The sequence below is a fragment of the Notolepis coatsorum genome (genome assembly GCF_963971535.1).
Source record: "Notolepis coatsorum genome assembly, chromosome: 14".
Lineage (NCBI taxonomy): Eukaryota > Metazoa > Chordata > Actinopteri > Aulopiformes > Paralepididae > Notolepis > Notolepis coatsorum.
The window spans coordinates 13,247,143-13,259,568 of record NC_140178.1 but is presented as its reverse complement, the minus strand read 5'-3'; the positions used below and the strand labels follow the sequence as shown (position 1 = coordinate 13,259,568).

General features: G+C 44.0%; 1 pseudogene across 1 annotated transcript in view; it reads right to left on the bottom strand.

The window, feature by feature from the left end:
* Positions 1-4,234, bottom strand: part of LOC311240422 (rho GTPase-activating protein 44-like) — a 72,933-nt pseudogene extending 68,699 nt beyond the window's left edge. Inside the window, exon 1 of the transcript XR_014621101.1 lies at positions 4,138-4,234. The product of XR_014621101.1 is annotated as a rho GTPase-activating protein 44-like (transcript). The remainder of the gene's footprint in view (positions 1-4,137) is intronic.
* Positions 4,235-12,426: the final 8,192 nt, after the last annotated feature.

The window sequence follows — 12,426 nt, the reverse complement described above, 5'->3', positions numbered from 1 at the left end:
TCGCTTTGGATAAAAGCGAAGAAAAGAAAAGAAAAGGAATTTTTTCCTTGAAAGCGTATAACTTATTATGAGTGTCATTATTATTAGTGGTTTCCAGCGCTCCTCTCTGAGGCCTGTCTGTCTGTCTGTCTGTCTGTCTGTCTGTCTGTCTGTCTGTCTGTCTGTCTGTCTGTCTGTCTGTCTGTCTGTCTGTCTGTCTGTCTGTCTGTCTGTCTGTCTGTCTGTCTGTCTGCAGCCTGTCTGTCTGTCTGCAGCCTGTCTGTCTGTCTGTCTGTCTGTCTGTCTGTCTGTCTGTCTGTCTGTCTGTCTGTCTGTCTGTCTGTCTGTCTGTCTGTCTGTCTGTCTGTCTGTCTGTCTGTCTGTCTGTCTGTCTGCAGCCTGTCTGTCTGTCTGTCTGTCTGCAGCCTGTCTGTCTGTCTGTCTGTCTGCAGCCTGTCTGTCTGTCTGTCTGTCTGCAGCCTGTCTGTCTGGCTGCAGGCTGGGAGTCTCTGAGACGAAGCAAAGCCTGTCTGCTGTGGAACTGGGTCGCAGTGTGTGGCACGGTGGTGCAGTGGTTAACACTGTCGCCTCACAGCTAGAATCAAGAGGTTTATTTGTCACATACATACCAGGGCATGCAGTGAAATGCGGGGCATACAGTGAATTGCGGGTCCTGGGTTCGATTCCCTGCTTGGGGACCAGGTTGCCGTGTTGCCAGTTACCCAGGTGAGGTATCTCCCGCCGGGCCTTTCTGTGTGGAATGTTCTCCCCGTGCTCGCAAGGGTTTCCCCCTCCCGATAAGATAAACCCAATGGAAAAACATGCACAACAGATCGCTGACGCCGTCGCGTCCCTGACGAAGACGGACAGGAGCACCTGGATTGGTCCCCGGGTGCGGCCCCACACCGCAGCCCATATCTGCTCCCGGCTGCCCTTGGGGGGAAGGACGACGGGCTGGGAAGTGCAGAGAGACATTTCATCGGGGACTCAGTGCATGTGTGTGTTCCTGTGGGTCGCCCATCTCGCATGTGTGTGTTAATCTGCATGACAAATAAAGACTTCTTCTTCTTCTTCTTCTTCTTCTTCTTCTTCTTCTTCTTCTTCTTCTTCTTCTTCTTCTTCTTCTTCTTCTTCTTCTTCTTCTTCTTCTTCTTCTTCTTCTTCTTCTTCTTCTTCTTCTTCTTCTTCTTCTTCTTCTTCTTCTTCTTCTTCTTCTTCTTCTTCTTCTTCTTCTTCTTCTTCTTCTTCTTCTTCTTCTTCTTCTTCTTCTTCTTCTTCTTCTTCTTCTTCTTCTTCTTCTTCTTCTTCTTCTTCTTCTTCTTCTTCTTCTTCTTCTTCTTCTTCGCTGGTGGAGCGAGCACCACGGCAGATACGTCACCATTATGGCACCCTGTCACTTTACATCTGTCACGTTAGGGACACTCACCTCCACCTTGTGTATAATGAATATCTTTATATTCAGAGTTAATTATATTGTTTACACTGTTTATTTCTCCTGTTTTTATATTCAGAGTTAATTATATTGTCTACACTGTTTATTTTCCCTAATATTTCTATATTCAGATTTTATTTTATTGACCATTGTCTTTTATGTCATTTATAAGTAGTTATTATAGATGTAATGTATAACTAGTTGTTATATACTGTAGGTAATTTATAACTAGTCATTATAGAGGTAATTTATAACTAGTTATTATAGAGGTCATCTATAACTAGTTATTATATAGGTAATTTATAACTAGTTATTATAGAGGTAATTTATAACTAGTTATTATAGAGGTAATTTATAACTAGTTATTATAGAGGTAATTTATAACTAGTTATTATAGAGGTAATTTATAACTAGTTATTATAGAGGTAATTGTTTCCTTTTCAAAAACCTGCCGGTGCAGCTTTAGATTATGAAAACTGATCATTTTATTGATAACCAACTTTACCTTTTTGTTGGTAGGATGGAAGTGTATAAACGAAAGTCATTGCGAGTGCATTAGCAGGGCATCTTGGCACTCGCCATTGGAATGTTGCTCAGCCACAATCACAATGCGAGGTCTGAACAAACTGTGGTCTGGGGTACAATGCAAAAAGCTTGGACTTTCAGTCTATTGTCAACATTTCCCTTATTAGGCAAAAGAACCGTTAAACAAACAGGACATAATCTTCTCCGAAAAGAGGTAAAAACTAAATTCTTTCCCAAATTGGATAATGTGTTTACATTTGTTCTGAATCTGTACAAAAACATGGCTTTTTGAGAGAGGCTGCAGTGTCTCAATTGTCTCGTCAGATGACTGCTTTTGAAGTGAGTTGTTGTGTCATGTCTGGCAGTGGCTTGTCACCATTGGTAGAGAGGTCAAACGTTCTGACATGATGTAATCAAACGGGAGCTCCGCCCACAATGCTGTTCAGAACACAGTTTCGGCTCCTTACATTTTCGGGGCCACTTCCCTCACAAAAAGCCCCAGACGTTACTTTCAATTGGTAGAACAAACAGTCACTCAAACTGTATCCAATCCCTGTGCCACACAATGGCGTTTGTCGGCCAGCAGTGCAAGTTCCACGCATCTCCCAGAAGTCAGTCTCATCTCACCAAGTGGCACGTCACCAAAACGGCTGTCGTTCTTTCTTAAAATGGTAAATGGTGGATTTATATAGCGCTTTTATCCAAATTGACCCATTCACTCGCACAACGATGGCGGAGGCAACCATGCAAGGTGCCAACCTGCACATCGAGAGCAATTAGGGGTTAAGTGTCTCGCTCCAGGACACATTGACACGCTGCCCGGGTGGAGCGGGAATCGAACCGGGAACCTTCCGACCGCTCTACCTCACTGTCGCCCCGTCTTCAAGGTACGGCGCGGCGACAAACGGATGTCTGCCTATAAATACAACAAGCGATACGTTTCTTTTTGTTTTATGTTTCACTTCTTTAATCCACTGGAAGAGGTAGTTCAGGCTGAGCTACAGTGATGAGCAGGGCTACCTTGGCTCGCTGTGCGCGGCTTGGCGAGGACCACAAAATCTAAGCCGTTGGGAGCCGCTTTCCAAGCAGCCTCTACGAGACCCTTCAGGAGGACAACATGGACGGGGGGGATAAGACCTTTTCTACAGGATCAAGTGAAGAAATCCGCCCAAGTGAAGGGCTAACCCCCCGAAGAGACAGTAGACTTCGGCTCCCAAGGAATGTATTGACATGGTGGAACAGCCTCAGCCCGAGAGGGACCTTGAGGGAGAGACTTAAGGAGAGACTTAAGGAGAGAGACTTAAGGAGAGAGACTTAAGGAAACTTAAGGAGAGACTTAAGGAGAGAGACCTTGAGTCAGAGACTTAAGGAGAGACTTAAGGAGAACTACCTAGAGTCAGAGACTTAAAGAGAGTCTTAAGGAGAGGGACCTTGAGGGAGAGACTTAAGGAGAGAGACCTTGATGGAGAGACTTAAGGAGAGAGACCTTGAGGGAGAGACTTAAGGAGAGAGACCTTGACGGAGAGACTTAGGAGAGGGACTTAAGGAGAGAGACCTTGAGGGAGAGACTTAAGGAGAAAGACCTTGAGGGAGAGACTTAAGGAGAGAGACCTTGAGGGAGAGACTTAAGGAGAAAGACCTAGAGGGAGAGACTTAAGGAGAAAGACCTTGAGGGAGAGACTTAAGGAGAGAGACCTTGAGGGAGAGACTTAAGGAGAGAGACCTTGAGGGAGAGACTTAAGGAGAGAGACCTTGAGGGAGAAACTTAAGGAGAGAGACCTTGAGGGAGAGACTTAAGGAGAGAGACCTTGAGGGAGAGACTTAAGGAGAAAGACCTAGAGGGAGAGACTTAAGGAGAAAGACCTTGAGGGAGAGACTTAAGGAGAGAGACCTTGAGGGAGAGACTTAAGGAGAGAGACCTTGAGGGAGAGACTTAAGGAGAGAGACCTTGAGGGAGAAACTTAAGGAGAGAGACCTTGAGGGAGAGACTTAAGGAGAAAGACCTTGAGGGAGAGACTTAAGGAGAAAGACCTTGAGGGAGAAACTTAAGGAGAAAGACCTTGAGGGAGAGACTTGAAGTGAGAGAGACCTTGAGGGAGAAACTTAAGGAGAAAGACCTTGAGGGAGAGACTTAAGGAGAAAGACCTTGAGGGAGAGACTTAAGGAGAAAGACCTTGAGGGAGAAACTTAAGGAGAAAGACCTTGAGGGAGAGACTTGAAGTGAGAGAACTGTTGATGTGTCTTCTCGGCGTTGCCTAAGCAGCCCGTCATTAAAACCTTGCGTGCCGCGGACGACATCCTGACTCACTCCTTGTTGTTTGGGTTTGTTTGTCCCGTCCGAGGTATGTTAGTGAGGATGAGATCATCCATCACTCCACTCTGGGCCGTCTAATAGGTTCAGATCCCTGACATCTGGAGGCTCCAGCGTTGACATCGGAGCTACGTCCGGTGTGGTTTCTCTGTGTGTGTGTGTGTGTGTGTGTGTGTGTGTGTGTGTGTGTGTGTGTGTGTGTGTGTGTGTGTGTGTGTGTGTGTGTGTGTGTGTGTGTGTGTGTGTGTGTGTGTGTGTGTGTGTGTGTGTGTGTGTGTGTGTGTGTGTGTGTGTGTGTGTGTGTGTGTGTGTGTGTGTGTGTGTGTGTGTGTATTGGAGTGCATGTGCTTCCTCTGAGGTATTTGCCACAAGCTGTAATAATCGCATACACGCGTGCACATGCAAACACACAAATATATACACACACACACACACACACACACACACACACACACACACACACACACACACACACACACACACACACACACACACACACACACACACACACACACACACACACATGCACACCTACATCATTCACACAAATGAGGTAAGGTGAAAACCTGCTGAAATATGAACTTGCTGAAATATGACAGGATGAGGTGATAAAAATCACTTAGTGGCTAAATATAGCATGTAGCTGCTAATATGGCCATATTAGGTATGAACCTTTTTCGGTTTAAGATTTCTTCCCTTATAATGAAATCATTAGCCTCATATACAATACAGCACTGTATCTATTTACCCTTTAATATGATCCAAACAAAATTATTATTATAATTTTTTTGAACATGAGGTTAAAATGGAAAGATGAAAAATCTTAAAGAGGAATTTCACCCAAAACATCTGTAAATTGGCCATCATTACACTCTCAATGAGAAATTCATTGGCTTACACTCATTTACAAACCCCTCCTTGGTCTGACCCCAGAGCTGCTCACCATATCTCTATCACACCAGAGCTGCTCACCATATCTCTATAACACCAGAGCTGCTCACCATATCTCTATAACACCAGAGCTGCTCACCATATCTCTATAACACCAGAGCTGCTCACCATATCTCTATAACACCAGAGCTGCTCACCATATCTCTATAACACCAGAGCTGCTCACCATATCTCTATAATAACACCAGAGCTGCTCACCATATCTCTATAATAACACCAGAGCTGCTCACCATATCTCTATAACACCAGAGCTGCTCACCATATCTCTATAACACCAGAGCTGCTCACCATATCTCTATAACACCAGAGCTGCTCACCATATCTATATAACACCAGAGCTGCTCACCATATCTATATAACACCAGAGCTGCTCACCATATCTCTATAACACCAGAGCTGCTCACCATATCTATATAACACCAGAGCTGCTCACCATATCTCTATAACACCAGAGCTGCTCACCATATCTATATAACACCAGAGCTGCTCACCATATCTCTATAACACCAGAGCTGCTCACCATATCTCTATAACACCAGAGCTGCTCACCATATCTCTATAACACCAGAGCTGCTCACCATATCTCTATAACACCAGAGCTGCTCACCATATCTATATAACACCAGAGCTGCTCACCATATCTCTATAACACCAGAGCTGCTCACCATATCTATATAACACCAGAGCTGCTCACCATATCTCTATAACACCAGAGCTGCTCACCATATCTATATAACACCAGAGCTGCTCACCATATCTCTATAACACCAGAGCTGCTCACCATATCTATATAACACCAGAGCTGCTCACCATATCTCTTATAACACCAGAGCTGCTCACCGTATCTATATAACACCAGAGCTGCTCACCATATCTCTATAACACCAGAGCTGCTCACCATATCTCTATAACACCAGAGCTGCTCACCATATCTCTATAACACCAGAGCTGCTCACCATATCTCTTATCACACCAGAGCTGCTCACCATATCTATATAACACCAGAGCTGCTCACCATATCTCTATAACACCAGAGCTGCTCACCATATCTCTTATCACACCAGAGCTGCTCACCATATCACACCAGAGCTGCTCACCATATCTATATAACACCAGAGCTGCTCACCATATCTCTATAACACCAGAGCTGCTCACCATATCTCTATAATAACACCAGAGCTGCTCACCATATCTCTATAACACCAGAGCTGTTCACCATATCTCTATAACACCAGAGCTGCTCACCATATCTCGCTAGATGTTCCCCGTGTTAACACTTCCTTCGGTCAATCCTCCTTCCAATTTGCTGCTCCCAGCGGTTGGAACGAGATGCAAAACACTTTGAAAATGGACAAATTGATTCCCCTCACTACTTTTAAGGACTCTATCTTCATGTATTACACACCTTTTTTTACATACAATTATTTTAGTTTTTTTTGTTTTGATGTGTGTTTTAATTATTTCCCTTACCTCTGTGATGTATGTATCATCTGTCTCTTTTCTTTGTCGACTTTATATAGACTTTAGTGAGCAGTTTCATTGGGAACAGTTACAGTATGTCTGGCGTACTTTGGTAGAATAATAGTTCCCAGTGAAAGTTCTGTGTCATGATTTCTGAGAAATGTTTTTCAAATGTAATTTTTTCACTTTAAAATAAGATAAGATAAGATAAGATACGATAAGTTAAGATATTCCTTTATTGATTCCCTTGGGGAAATGTGGGCATCATCACAGCATGGGGGAGTGAAGGTGCAGGTATGGGCAGGGTAATAGTACCGCCAATGGTCTCTGGTCTCTAACTACAATGGTCTCTAACTACAGTACACACCCTCAAGACCCCTCCGCCCTGCATCTTCTGGCCACCTCAGACCCACTGCTATCCAAGCTCCTGGAGGGGGGGGGGGGGGGGGGGGGACATCAAAGAGAAGCTGTCTATTCTCGGTCCTTGCTCCACAATGGTGGAACAAACTTCCCACCACAGTTAGGACAGCCGGACCACGACCAATATTTCGCTGTCGACTAAAGACACACTTCAATCAATATCTGAATTGAACAAAAAAACACTAACCTCCTTACTGTCTTCTACTATCATGCACTCTTCCTAATATACTAACACGTCTCTACTACTATGCACACAACCCTGCAGCACTCAAGTTTCAACACTCTGATGAACATTGTAACTCAGCTGAAAGAGTTGTACCCTTCCTGCTGACTTGTCGTACACAACTTGTAAGTTGCTTTGGATAAAAGTGTCAGCTAAATGACTAAATGTAAATGTAATAGTAGAAAGACAAAAACATAGGCAATGAAATTAGATCTGAATATGAAAATACGAGGGAAAATAAACTGTGTAAACAATATAATTAACTCTGGATATAAAAATATGAGAAAGATAAACAAAGGTTTGAGATGAGATGCCCTGTCGGTTATATCCGTTACAATAAATATAGGCAATAAAGAATTTGAATCTGAATATAGAGTAAACTATGAGTAAAAGTAAACAGTTTCATTGGGAAAAAGAATGGCTGACGTACTTTGGTAGAAAAATAGTTCGCTATGAAACTGTTCACAAAGGTCCGTGGCATGATTTCTGGGAAGAGACGGTGCTGTTGAGTTTTTCAAAATGTAATTTTTTGTCACTTCGCCGCATCTGTTAACACATGCTGTTAGGAATATATCTGTTAACATGTACTTTTGGCATTAAAGAATGACTCTGGGTTAGAAAAATTTAATTCTATGCTTCACCACAGGCCTGTAAGGGATGTTAACTTCATCCCAGACCAGATTCATTCTGCTGGCTGCCTTTATGTAGCTCGTGGACACTAGGAAACAATTATCCCTTAAAATGCCTTAGAAATCACATGCTATTATACTAGTAAGAGAAAACATATCAAAGTGCAATCTGTGATCCAAATGCAAACAAATAGCTACAGTATACATTATCCCCATATGAAACTCCCACACACACTGAAATATATTTAAAATGCAATGTAACTTTTGGAGTCGTTTGTTGGCTGTACTTTCACTTAAATTGGTTTCTCAAACAGTAGCTCACACACACACACGCACGCACGCACGCACACACACACACACACACACACACACACACACACACACACACACACACACACACACACACACACACACACACACACACACACACACACACACACACACACACACACACACACACACACACACACACAATCCCTTAACAGGGGTCGAATCTGAAACACAACGCAGAGCAATACGAGACCGGCTACACACACACACACACACACACACACACACACACACACACACACACACACACACACACACACACACACACACACACACACACACACACACACACACACACACACACACACACACACACACACACACACACACACACACACACACACACACACACACACACACACACACACACACACACACACACACACACACACACACGGCTGCAGAACTATTAGGAATGTCTGACCACTAAGTGTGTCTGACTCTTAACCACCAAAACCTGCACGGACTACAACATATGACGTATATCATAGTATATATTCAGATTCAAATGATTGCCTATAGTTATTGTAACGTATAATATAACTGATATTAACCGGCATACAGACCCTTCATCTGCACCTTTGTTTACACTGTTTATTTTTCTCATATTTTTATTTTCTAATTGTATCGCCGCCTATATGTATGTCTTTCTACTATTACCCTGCCCATACCTGTACATCCCCTCCCCTCTCTCCCATGTTGCTATGACACCCACATTTCCCCAAGGGGATCAATAAAGGAATATGATACACACATGGGTGCATAGTGACCCCACACTTCTTGTATTTCAAGATGCTAGCATCCAGAAAGCAGGCAGACTAAAATAAATCACTTACAAATGCTTAGAAATGCCTTAATTTATGCAATACATTACATTTACATGTACATTATGCACATACCCCTTAATATAATCCAAGGGGTACACATGCCTTAATGTCAGTCAAGGGTTAAACACCTTAATAGGTAATGTCAGGGTAAATCGTTTTTTAAGGGTACAATTTTGTTTTCTTTTGCTTCTTAATTTGACCTAGTCCATGCATAATTGTACTTCACCTTAATTCGTATTTAATAATATGTTTATTTTAAGGGTTTATTGAGATGTAAAATTAAGGGACTCTCTTAATATACAGTATATTTTATACCCAGTTTAATCAAGTTCAAGTTTCAAGTTTTGTTTTATTTGTCACATATATATAAGCTATATGTAAATTGCAGTGGAATGCTTTTTTCTGTACAAGCCTCCTGAGATTGTGCTTCATACAGTAAAAAGTAAGAAGAAGAAAGGCCAAACACTATACAAAATATACCATATACAAAACTAAAGTATAAAATACAAATCACCTGTACACTGTACACGTCACTGGCGCGCCGGCTGTTGTGGAGGGGGGGGGGCAACCGCGGGGGCGGGGACGCTCTCTCATTGTCGGTACACAGTGTGAGAAGAGCATTTATGCAGGTGAACACCAGAAAAGCTGCTGGCCCAGATGGAATAACAGGTTGCATACTTAAGTCCTGTGCTAACCAGCTAGCCCCTGTGTTCACCGCCATATTTAATCGATCCCTGGCGGAGTCAGTGGTCCCTGCCTACTTCAAGATGTCTACCATCATCCCTGTACCAAAGAAACCCTCCCCAACAGGTCTCAATGACTACAGACCGGTGGCACTCACCTCTATGGCCATGAAATGTTTCGAGAGGCTGGTCAAGGATCACATTTGTGCCTCCCTCCTCAGTGATATGGACCCTATGCAATTTGCATACAGGCCAAACAGGTCCACTGATGATGCGGTCTCCCAAGTACTGCACAGCACCCTCTCTCACCTGGACCACCAGAAGGGGGGCTATGTGAGACTGTTGTTCATTGACTACAGCTCAGCGTTCAACACCATAGTCCCCACCAGACTGGTGGACAAGCTGATCGAGCTGGGTCTGAGCTCCGCTCTGAGCGCCTGGATACTGGACTTTCTGAGCGAAAGGCCCCAGGCGGTCAGGGTGGGGGGTCAGACCTCAAACACCATCACCCTGAGCATCGGGTCCCCTCAGGGCTGTGTTCTGAGCCCCCTGCTGTACTCACTATACACACACGACTGTGTGGCCAAGTTCAGCTCCAACTCCATAGTGAAGTTTGCGGACGACACAGTGGTGGTGGGGCTGATCTCGGACAACGATGAGAAGGCCTACCGGGAGGAGGTTGAGGTACTGGAACGCTGGTGCCAGGACAACAGCCTGCTCCTGAACATTGGTAAAACCAAGGAGCTGATCGTGGATTTTAGGAGGAGACAGCAGGAGACACACACACCACTGAGGATAAACGGGGCTACCGTGGACAGGGTGAGCAGCTTCAAGTACCTGGGGGTCCACATCTCAGAGGACCTGACATGGACAACACACATAGACTCAGTCGTAAAAAAGGTGAAGCAGCGCCTCTACCACCTGAGACAGTTAAGGAAGTTCAGAGTATCGGGGAAGATACTCCAGTCCTTCTACTCCGGAGCTGTAGAGAGCATCTTGACTGGAAACATCACTGCCTGGTATGGCAACAGCACGGCACAGGACAAGAAGGCCCTACAGAGAGTGGTGCGCTCAGCCGAGCGTACCATGGGTATTGCACTACCAACCTTGCAGGTCCTATACAACAAGAGGTGCAAATCCAGAGCCTGCAGGATAATGAAAGACCCTCACCACCCCAACAACAGCCTGTCCATGCTGCTGCGGTCAGGCAAACGCCTGCAAACACCAGTAACTAGGACAGAGAGACTTCGGCTCAGCTTCTTCCCCCGAGCCATCAGAGCCTTGAACACTGAACTCTCCACGCGCTCACACACTAGCAGCCACTTTAACATGAGCACACACACACTCATGCTGCACACGCTCACACGTATGGTCACTTTACAGAAGGAAAGGTCACTTTAAGAGTAGTATAGTAGAGCTTAAAATTGTATAATATAGCATTGTATAGCAGTGTACATAAAGACCCAGTGCCTCATCCGTAGCTAACAGTGTATTGCACTATCACAGGACCTAGCATGTCCTACCATGCTCTGTAAATAACTCATGTACAGATACCGATATGCCCTACTTTGTTTACTTGTTTATTGCACAATGTTGTTCTATTGGTTGGATTCTTATTATATATTACTATTGTATTATGCACATCGTTGCCGGCGAGACCCCCCGCATTTCACTGTATACCTGTATGCCGTGACAAATACAACTCTTGTATCTTGTTGTATATTACTATTGCACTTTACTGTTACATTTGTTCAGGGGTGTAAAAAGTACCCAGAAATTATACTTAAGTGAAAGTATGGGTACCGTCTCAAAATCGTACTCAAGTGGCTAAAACACACTTGAGTAAAAGTACAAAAGTTTCTACTTTTAAATGTACTAAAAGGTTAAAGTAAAAACCTTTTTTTATTGCAAGGGATAGACCAGGGGGTCTCAAACTCATTCCATCATGGGCCAAGTTTTCATTTTAACTACACATTGCACCAGGTGAGTTAGTTGAAGAGGTGAGCCAATTAGTGAAATCATCAGCTGGTGTTTATAGGCAAGGCTGGAATGAAACTAAGGGCCCTTTCTCACTCACCCTATTCGTTTCTATTTCGTTCCGTTCTGGCCCGTTCCGAGATCTGATGCAAACTCCCCCCCCCCCTCTCCCCCTCTAGTTTGCGTACACACTGCAGTCTTGTTTCGTTCCGGGTTCTGTTTACGGTTTGCCTTTTGAGCGTTTACGCTTGCCGTAGGTGATGATGTCACGTTCGAAAATGTAAACACAGGAAGTGTTAACATGGCGCTGGAGATTGGATGCTGATATAAAATGAATAAATAAGCAATAAATATGAAGTTATATTTGAACCTCTGTTGTCAAGCCTTGTCAATATAACCCACCCCATTTTATCACGAATGGATGGTGTTGTAGAGTTTGCTTTTGAGCGTTTCCCAGGGCTAACGCTAAGCTAACGGTTAACGCTAGTTAGCTTAGCCTAGTCTAGTATAGCCTGTAGCACTTTCAGCAAAGAACGTGCAATAAACAAAACGGATACATTCACTGTGTGTTCTGCCTCTTTTCTCACGAATGGAACTCTGTTGTAGAGTCCGCTTTTGAGCGTTTTGCAGGGTTAACGTTAACGCGTTAGCTTAGCCTGTCCAGCAGCTAACATTATC